At 40.9% G+C, this 9,480-nt stretch overlaps 1 long non-coding RNA gene across 1 annotated transcript; it reads right to left on the bottom strand.

The window, feature by feature from the left end:
* Positions 1 to 559: 559 nt before the first annotated feature.
* LOC120226058 lies at positions 560 to 2,228 on the bottom strand. Its single transcript, XR_005526934.1, has 3 exons — positions 2,217 to 2,228; positions 1,639 to 1,710; positions 560 to 580 (listed from the first exon to the last, which is right to left on the bottom strand). It is a non-coding gene; the product is annotated as an uncharacterized LOC120226058 (long non-coding RNA).
* Positions 2,229 to 9,480: the final 7,252 nt, after the last annotated feature.

The raw sequence follows: 9,480 nt of genomic DNA, 5'->3' as shown, positions 1-9,480 counted from the left end.
AGTTCCTTATAGATTTTGAATACTAGCTGTTGCAGGCGAAATGACACAAAGACAAGACACACACAAAAGACAGACAAAGACACAACTCCGGCCAGAGGGAGAAAATTCTCCTCAAGCCCCCTTGCGGTTTATTTTTATACCCCGGTAGCTGGATACATACTGAAATCTACAAAATGCATTCTTTTACCAAATAAGGACAAAAAGCCAAGCAAATTCCAAAGACGCGGGGGGAGCAAAGGGAGGAAGTGACCACAGCACGTTTACTAAGAGACCTGCCCAGAACTCCAGCCTCTTCCTTATTTTTAAGGAGGGCATGTTCCCTCGTATGCGAGTGGATCATTAACTTTGGATATTGTGTGCAGGCCTCTTGGCAGAACATCCTGTTTGCAAGCTTGATCTGCCCATGCAGAGAGTCCTGTTTGCAGGCACATCTCTGCTTCCTTAAGCATTCTTTCTCGTGGTCACTGTCGGGCTCCTACATCTCCCCCTTTTTTCTGAGAAGCAGTAGCAAGCTGTAAGGCGGCAAGAACGCATTGTTTATCCTTTTTTAGTTGTTGCTTTCTTCGCCAGCACCGGAAGACTAGAATAATAACAGAGCATAAGAGTATTATGAACAAGGTATTCCTGAAAGTAGTTCCAATCAGGGTAGATACATGCCCAAGAGGATTCAAATTATTCATCCCTTCCTGTAAAGCCTTTAACAGATTGGACCCAGTAATGTCAGGTAGCGTTTTGCCAAATGTAGACAAAATTTGCTGCTCTAACTCCATAATTTCTTAGTTAGGTTTTGATGCCCTGCTAACAACCGTTTCACCTTTTCCCAACCCTCACTCCTGTTGAAAGGCACAAGTGTTACACATAATTGAGAGGAGTTCCAATCACATTTCAACACACTTTTTGTGGATAAGACAGTTAATTGATCCCCAAGTCAAGAAACAGTATGTTAAAGATTGAGTACATTAGTTGCAAGTTGTGCAATAATAAATGAGAATCTTTATGCCATTCCCGTACAAAGTCTGCTGTTTGGATTCCTTGATGCAAAGCAAGTCCAGCCATGGCAGCGGTTGCAGTTACCGAAGCCATTTCAAGAACTGAAGCTATGATTACTCCAAGCATGTGTCGGGACCAGTGAAGCAAGGTCTATATAGCAGTCACCAAATGAGATACAGCAAAAGAGTCCAACCAAGGTCTTGTCAAATTTACAGGTAGCCATACTTCAGTTCGAGTTTTAACAACCACCAATGAAAGATTAGAGTTGTTGGTTTGTGTTTCAAAATTTTTCCACCATGACTGATTTACACTTTGTGTTAAATTACAATGATTACATGATATAGATCCCTCTGTAGCATTCCAAGTCCAATTCCCATACAACAATGCAAAGGGGTATTTTAGACAAGCCGTAGCAGAATAAGATTTATTAACATGTAAGTTAACATGAAAAGGACCTGAACTGTCAGTCATATTCAAAGTATAGTTTCCTGACCATATAATGAGATTCCCTGAAACTGCCCATAATTTCCAAATATTCCCTCCAAATATTCCCTTGAAAGTGGGGATACCCTAACAATTGCAACTGAGGGGGAACGAGTGCAGACTGCTGCCATTTTACGGTTACATTACCATTACCCATTAAAGTACCATTAATTCGATGCCATTTAAAAATTTTGTTAGACCATTTTTCCAAAATTTGACCATGATCAGGGCTCCAATCTACAATAACAAATCCAGAATAGTTCATGACCTTAAAAGGCCGATGACCTCGGCAACTTTCCCATTCCAAAGATTCTAGAGAAGGAATAAAAAAATTAGAAGGGCATAATGGTATAAAGGTATCAGGATGGTGACTCATCGGCGTCGTAGAGGTGTTGAATCCCCTGGTGGAAACAAGCACAGTAAAGACAGCAGGATGATAGTTATTATGTTTTGCCCCCCCCAGGTATTATAAGAGTGATGATTATGCTCTCTTGTAGAGAGACAAAAGGGATGTCCTCTAATGCACAAGGGGAGGCCCTCCACTACAACAGTAACATTACTTATGTTATATTGATTATTATGATGATACAAATGCTCAATTCCTCCACACGCTGGTGGTGGGAAGAATGCGGTTTCATTGGTGCATACCTGTACTCAGCTTCACCCCAAGAGACAGCTCTCACAAGAGGAGGATTAGGAACATAAGCCCAATAAGTATATTCTATGGCTTGCGCATACATTACCTGACAGGTAACCACAGCCATCATAGCCAACAGCAAATTAGTAGGATTACGAGGTTGACCAGCATTAACGAGAGTTTTCTCAGCCTCCTGTGTAAGCTTCTTCAGTTGCCCCCATGTTGGAGGGGACGCAGATCGGGTAGGGAAGGTAAGGCTCCGCTGTGCAGAAAGCTCTTCAAATTTTCGCACAAAACGGTCATCCATTATGAATCTTGATCAATCGAGTTGGTGCCCAAAACCTAAAATTATCAACAGATATGAAAGCATAACCTCGCCCCAAATATATCAGTGATGCTGGAACCCAACCTTTATCTTTATATTAAATGAGTGTATTCAAGTTCTTCTTATCCTCTTCTTTCCTTTGAAAATGCAATTCTGCTGCTGATAGATTTTCTTTGCTCCAAATATTCAGAAAATTTAAAGTAAGTAAGGTTTTATTCAAGATGTCTTTTGGTTTCATAAATCTCTCCTGTTCCCCCTTTTTCATTTTTTCAATATACTCACGTAAAGTACGATTAGCTCTTTCAATGATAGCTTGTCCTTGACTATTATAAGGGATGCCAAAAGTATGAATATTGGGATAAAAAATGAGCTAATTTTGCAGATTGATAGGCAGGTGCATTATCAGTTTTCAATTCAATTGGTAGCCCATTGGAAATGTGTGCACGTATCTATAGTATGATGGACGCATTTTTGTTGTCCAAAAGATGAAATAAAAATCACATCCATTTGCCATATCTGATTTGCTTGTAATCCTCTTATGTTGACACCTGGTGGGGTAAATGGTAAGGTAAAAGGTGCACAAATAGAACAAGAGTGAACAATAAGATTTTCTTTTTTTAATCCTTTAGAGTTAGTATGTTGCAGACGATGCTCTGGTTTTGCTGCTTCTATAGGATAAAGTAATGCATCAATTATAGCATTTCCGAATGACAAGGGTCCAGGAAGGGCGGAATGTGCACGGATATGAGTAAAGAAAATTGATTCTGAATGCCGCAGAAGCGATTGTTGTACCGGATAAAACAATTTATCAATATCTGTCTTAAGAGTTATAGGCAGTGAAACCTGAGGAAGTTGTAGACAAGAGAACAGCATATCGAGAATCTGAAACAATGTTAACAGGGAGTTGAGGAAAATCTTGCAAAACTAAATAAATAGCCCACAACTCAGCAGGCTGTACAGAGGAGAACGAATGGCGAAGGACTTTTTTCTTTGTTCCAGTCTTGGGGCCATTGTTGAGAAGAAATGACTGAAACATTTGCCCCTGTGTTTATTAACCCTTTAAAGTTCTTTCCTTGTATGGTCAAGGAAAGAACAGGGCGAGAATTCTTGATGAGTATTTCCTATATATATATGTTGCCCAGTACTTTTAAAACCTCCTGACCTTTCATTAGGAAGAGTAGAAAAGGGAAGATAAGATAAAAGAAGTATTTGTGCTATACATTTTCCAGCCAATAGTGAAAGCGTAATAGAAGTGGAAATCATGATTAAATTTTTTCCAACAAAATCAGAGTCTATTACTCCAGGAATTATGGTTAGACCTCTTAAAGCTGCACTGCTGCGGCCCAATATTAAGCCAAAGGTGCCTTTAGGCAATGGGCCAAATATGTTTGTTCTTAATTTATAAATGCCACCTCCTGGAGACAAAAGAACATTTTCAGCGAGAGGCAAATCAGCAGCCGCACTTCCTGAAGTTGCAGAGCGTAAATCTGACACCATTAAAGGTTTGGTTATTCCTGATGTAGTAGCCATTTCTAAGGGTTGTTGGGAAATAAAGGGTTTATTGTCCCAGGCTGACCGTCCCCAATCGCAGGATGAATTCTGAGTCGGAACATCCTAAGTTTGTAAACGAGTCAGGGTGCTGACCAAGTAGTAAACTCAAGGTTAAGACAGCCTATGTCCACACATAAGACTGTGTCTAAGCAGAAGGTCATTCGCGAATGCACAGTGGGAGCTTGGCAACAGGCCCCTGGGAACAGAAAATGGGAGGACAGTGGAGTTGGGTCCTTCCAGGGTTGCGCCCATTTCTCAGAAGTAACTAAAACAGGGGCCGATGCAGAGGAGGGCGGCACCTGGGGAGGTAAAACACGTTTAAGCCATGGAGGGGGGTCAGCCAGTAAGTCAGCCCAGACGACGATATATGGAACCTGGTTCGGGTGGCCCGTGCGGGGCCGAGACTTGCTGTTCTACTTGGTGAAAAGACTCTGAATTTTTTTTTTTTTGCCAGAGAGATTGTGTGTTCGAGCTCTGATATCCTTGAAGTGAGTGAGCAATAGGTCCAGGTGTTTAGAGGGTGTCTGTCCCATTTTGTTAGTCTTAGTCGCCCAGTAATAAAAGTCCAACAGACACAACTGACAGCCACAGACATACACAGAGAGACAGATAACAAAGTTCGCTGTGCTGGGAAACGAAACTGAAACCAGGACGGCTGCGCTGCGGAGAAGAAACAAACTGGGACGAAGGCTTTCGGTTGGATCCTGGGCACAACTTGCCTTGTCCCTCTGAACCAATACAGAATACAGGTTAAGGGGCAGCCCACTGGACATTTTTTCCCCTCCGATACAGAAGGAGCCTGGAACGTCTTCCAGGTCTCCTGAGACCGTGGCCCCCAGCGCGTCTGCCTTAACCACCTTTGGTCGCCTAATACAGATTTGTCTCGAGACCAGAGTTACACAGATAAACACAACAGAAAGAGATTCTTACCAGCTGGATGACCCTCCGGGTCGGGGGTCCTGGAGGTCCTGGGGAATCCCGGGAGAGCTAATGTTGTGTCCGATTTGCGAGTTCCCAGAGACCTCCAAGGAGCCGACACCGATGCAAATACAAAAGGGTCTTTATTATAAGCTCGAGCAGGGGTTCATTTGCCTACCGGTGTCGTGGCAGCAAGATGAAGCGAAGAACAATAGCGAACAGGGTTTTTAAGGAGTAAGGGATGGGGGTGTTACAGTACATGTAGTATCATCACACAAGCACCAATTACAATTTCAGCTTTGACTATTCAGTATCTGTGAGGTGTTCATTACTTTTGGTGGGACCCAATCATGACTTTTGAGAATCTGTTCCTTCATTTTGTGTTTTCCACCATTGTTGAAAAAGTCGGGTCACTTTATTAACCTTGTCGTTCCCGTCGGACGACGAGGAGGACTCACTAGAACTATTAGATTCGGTATTTGATTCCCCATCCCTGGAATGCAAAGCAGCGGCCGCGGAAGCGTCATTTAAAGAGGCAGCATTTGATTCCTTTTGTTTCTCGTTAGGGACTTCCTCATAAACCAACTCAGATTTTGTAGATTTAGTTTCATTTTCTGTAGAAAGCAATGCAAGTGCTTGAGTGATAGCACTACATACAGTCCACAATTTCAAAGGAATTATGTTACCCTTCTGATGCTGTTGCCGTAATTCTTCTGTATTAATTTACATTCCTTTAAGTTTAATTGTACTTTGGGTTGGCACTTACACCCATAACAATGCTGCTCCACAAGGCGAAATAACTCCGATAAACGGCGACTAGATGCCTTCACCTCGGTGGAGTGGAGAAGTCCTTTGACTAGCTCCATGTACTGTGCCTTTGATGATGGGGAATTCCCCATAATTTTCCCGAAAGTTCCCCTGCCTTGGACCTACAATCCCCGAGGGGTACTCACCCTTTCGGTTTCACTCATGTCCCACGTTGGGGCGCCAGATGTTGCAGGCGAAATGACACAAAGACAAGACACACACAAAAGACAGACAAAGACACAACTCCGGCCAGAGGGAGAAAATTCTCCGCAAGCCCCCTTGCGGTTTATTTTTATACCCCGGTAGCTGGATACATACTGAAATCTACGAAATGCATTATTTTACCAAATAAGGACAAAAAGCCAAGCATATTCCAAAGACGCGGGGGGAGCAAAGGGAGGAAGTGACCACAGCATGTTTACTAAGAAGCCTGCCCAGAACTCCAGCCTCTTCCTTATTTTTAAGGAGGGCATGTTCCCTCGTATGCGAGCGGATCATTAACCTTGGATATTGTGTGCAGGCCTCTTGGCAGAACATCCTGTTTGCAAGCATGATCTGCCCATGCAGAGAGTCCTGTTTGCAGGCACATCTCTGCTTCCTTAACCATTCTTTCTCATGGTCACTGTCGGGCTCCTACACTAGCCCTTTATCTGAAATGTCATCTGCAACTATCTTTTCCCATTCCATCGGTTGTCTATTAGTTTTGTGGATTGTTTCCTTTGCCATGCAGAAGCTTTTAATTTTGATGAGGTCTCAATAGTTCATTTTTGCTCTCAATTCCCTTGCTTTTGGGGATGTGTCAAGTGAGAAATTGCTGCGGTGGAGGTCACGGAGGTTGTTTCCTACTTTCTCCTCTAGGGTTTTGATGATTTCCTGTCTCACATTCAGGTCCTTTATCCATTTTGAGTTGATTTTGGTGTATGGTGTGAGAAAGTGATCTAGTTTCATTCTTCTGCATGTTGCTGTCCAGTTCTCCCAGCACCATCTGTTAAAGAGGTCTTAAACAGGTCTTTTTCCATTGGATACTCTTTCTCGCTTTGTCAAAGACTAGTTGGCCATACATTTGTGGGTCCAATTCTGAGTTCTCTATTCTATTCCATTGGTCTACGTGTCTGTTTTTGTGCCAATACCATACTATCTTGATGATTCCAGCTTTGTAGTAGAGGCTAAAGTCTGGGATGGTGATGTCTCCTGTTTTGGTTTTCTTCTTCAATATTACTTTGGCTATTCGGGGTCTTTTGTGATTCCATACAAATTTTAGGATAGTCTGTTCTAGTTTTGAGAAGAATACTGGTGCAATTTTGATTGGGATTGCATTGAATGTGTAGATTACTTTGGGTAGTAATGACATTTGAATATATTCATTCTTCCAATCCATGAGCATGGAATGTTTTCCCATTTCTTTGTGTCTTCTTCAATTTCCTTCATAAGTTTTCTATAGTTTTCATCATACAGATCTCCTATATCTTTGGTTAGGTATATTCCTAGGTATTTTATGTTTTTTTGTGCAATTGTGAATGGCATCAGTTTCTTGATTTCTGTTTCTGTTGCTTCATTATTAGTGAAGTTCTAGTAGGCTTCTGGTGGAGTCTGTAGGGTTTTCTATGTAGAGTAACATGTCGTCTGCGAAAAGTGAAAATTTGACTTCTTCTCTGCCAATTCTGATGCTTTATATCATTTTGTTGTCTGATTGCTAATGCTAGGACTTCAACCACTATGTTAAACAACAGTAGTGAGAATGAACATTCCTGCCATGTTCCTGATTTCAGGGGGAAAGCTCTCAATTTTTCCCCATTGAGGATAATGTTAGCTGAGGGCTTCTTATAGATGGCTTTTATGATGTTTAAGTAAGTTCCTTCTATCCTGACTTTCTCAAAGGTCTTTATTAAGAAGGGATGCTGTATTCTTTTCAAATGCTTTTTTCTGCATCTATCGACAGGATCATATGGTTTTTATCTTTTCTTTTGTTGATGTGATGTATCACATTGATTGATTTGCAAATATTGGATCAGCCCTTAACCCAGGAATGAATCCTACTTGATCATGGTGGATAATTCTTTTAACGTGCTGTTGGATTCAATTTGCAAGTATCTTGTTAAGGATTTTTGCATCTGTATTCATCAAGGATATTGGCCTGTAGTTCTCTTCTTTTGCTGGGTCTCTGTCTGACTTGGGAATCAAAGTGACGCTGGCTTCATAAAATGAGTCCAGAAGTTTTCCTTCAATTTCTAGTTTTTGGAATAGTTTGAGAAGAATGGGTATTCATTCTGTTTTAAATGTCTGGTAGAATTCCCCAGGGAAACCGTCAGGTCCAGGGCTCTTATTTGTTGGGAGATTTTTGATAACTGATTCAATTTCTTCACTAGTTAGGGGTCTGCTCAGGTTTTCCATCTGTTCCCATGTGAATTTTGGTAGTGTGTGTTTAGGAATTTGCCCATTTCTTCTACGTTGTTCCATTTTTTGACGTATAATTTTTCATAGTGTTCCTTGATAATAGCTTGTATTTCTGAAGAACCATTTGTAATAAGTCCATTTTCATTCAGGATTTTGTCTATTTGGGTGCTCTCTCTTTTCTTTTTGAGAAGCCCAGCTAGAGGTTCGTCAATTTTGTTTATTTTTTCAAAAAACCAACTCTTGGTTTTATTGATCTGTTCAACTGTTTTTTTGGATTCTATATTGTTTATTTCTGCGCTGATATTTATTTTTTCTCTTCTCCTACTGGGCTTGGGGTGTTGCTCTCCTTCTAGTTCCTTTAGGTGCACTGTTAGATTTTGTATTTGTGCTTTTCCTAATTTCTTGAAATAGGCCTGGAGTGTAATGTACTTTCCTCTTAGGACTGCCTTTGCCGCATCCCATAGAGTTTGGATTGTTGTATTCTCATTGTCATTTGTTTCCATATATTTTTTAATTTCTTCTCTAATTGCATGATTGGCCCATTCTTTCTTTAGTAGGGTGTTCTGTAACTTCCATGTTTTTGGAGGTTTTCCAGACTTCTTCCTGTGATTGATTTCACATTTCATAGCATTGTGATCTGAAAGTGTGCAAGGTATGATCTCAATTCTTTTATATTTATTGAGGGCTGCTTTATGTCCCAGTATGTGATCTATCTTGGAGAATGTGCCATGCACACTTGAGAAGAAAGTGAATTCCATGGCCTCAAGATGTAGAGTTCTAAATATATCTGTCAGATCCATCTGGTCCAATGTGTCATTCAAGTCCATTGATTCTTTAGTGATTTTCTGTCTAGTCGATCTATCCATTGCTGTAAGTGGAGTATTAAAATTCCCTGCTATTAGCACATTCTTGTCCATAAGATTGTTTCTGTTTGTGATTGTTTTATGTATTGTCTCTTGTGGTTTATTTACCTCTTTTCTCTTCCTCTCTCTTCCCATATGTTCATCTGTTTTGTTTCTTAAATCTGCACATGAGTGACATCATATGTTATTTGTCTTTCTCTGTTTATTATTTCTAGCTCCATCCACATCATTTCAAATGGCAAGATTACATTCTTTTTGATTGCTGAGTAATATTCCAGTGTGCGTGCATGCGTGCGTGCGTGCGTGTGTGTGTATCATCTTCTTTATCTATTCATCAGTCAGTGGACATTTGTGTTCTCTCCATGGTTTGGCTATTGTTGATGCTGCTGCTATAAACATTAGGGTACATGTACCCTTTTGAATCTGTATTTTTGTATCCTTTAGGTAAATATCTGATAATGCAATTGCTGGATGATAGAGTAGTTCTATTTTTGGTTTCTTGAGGAGCCTCC

Source organism: Hyaena hyaena, unplaced genomic scaffold (assembly GCF_003009895.1).
Source record: "Hyaena hyaena isolate Hyena2069 unplaced genomic scaffold, ASM300989v1 scaffold_1579, whole genome shotgun sequence".
Lineage (NCBI taxonomy): Eukaryota > Metazoa > Chordata > Mammalia > Carnivora > Hyaenidae > Hyaena > Hyaena hyaena.
Note: the sequence above shows the minus strand (reverse complement) of the source record. Positions and strands in the feature narration are given on the sequence as shown.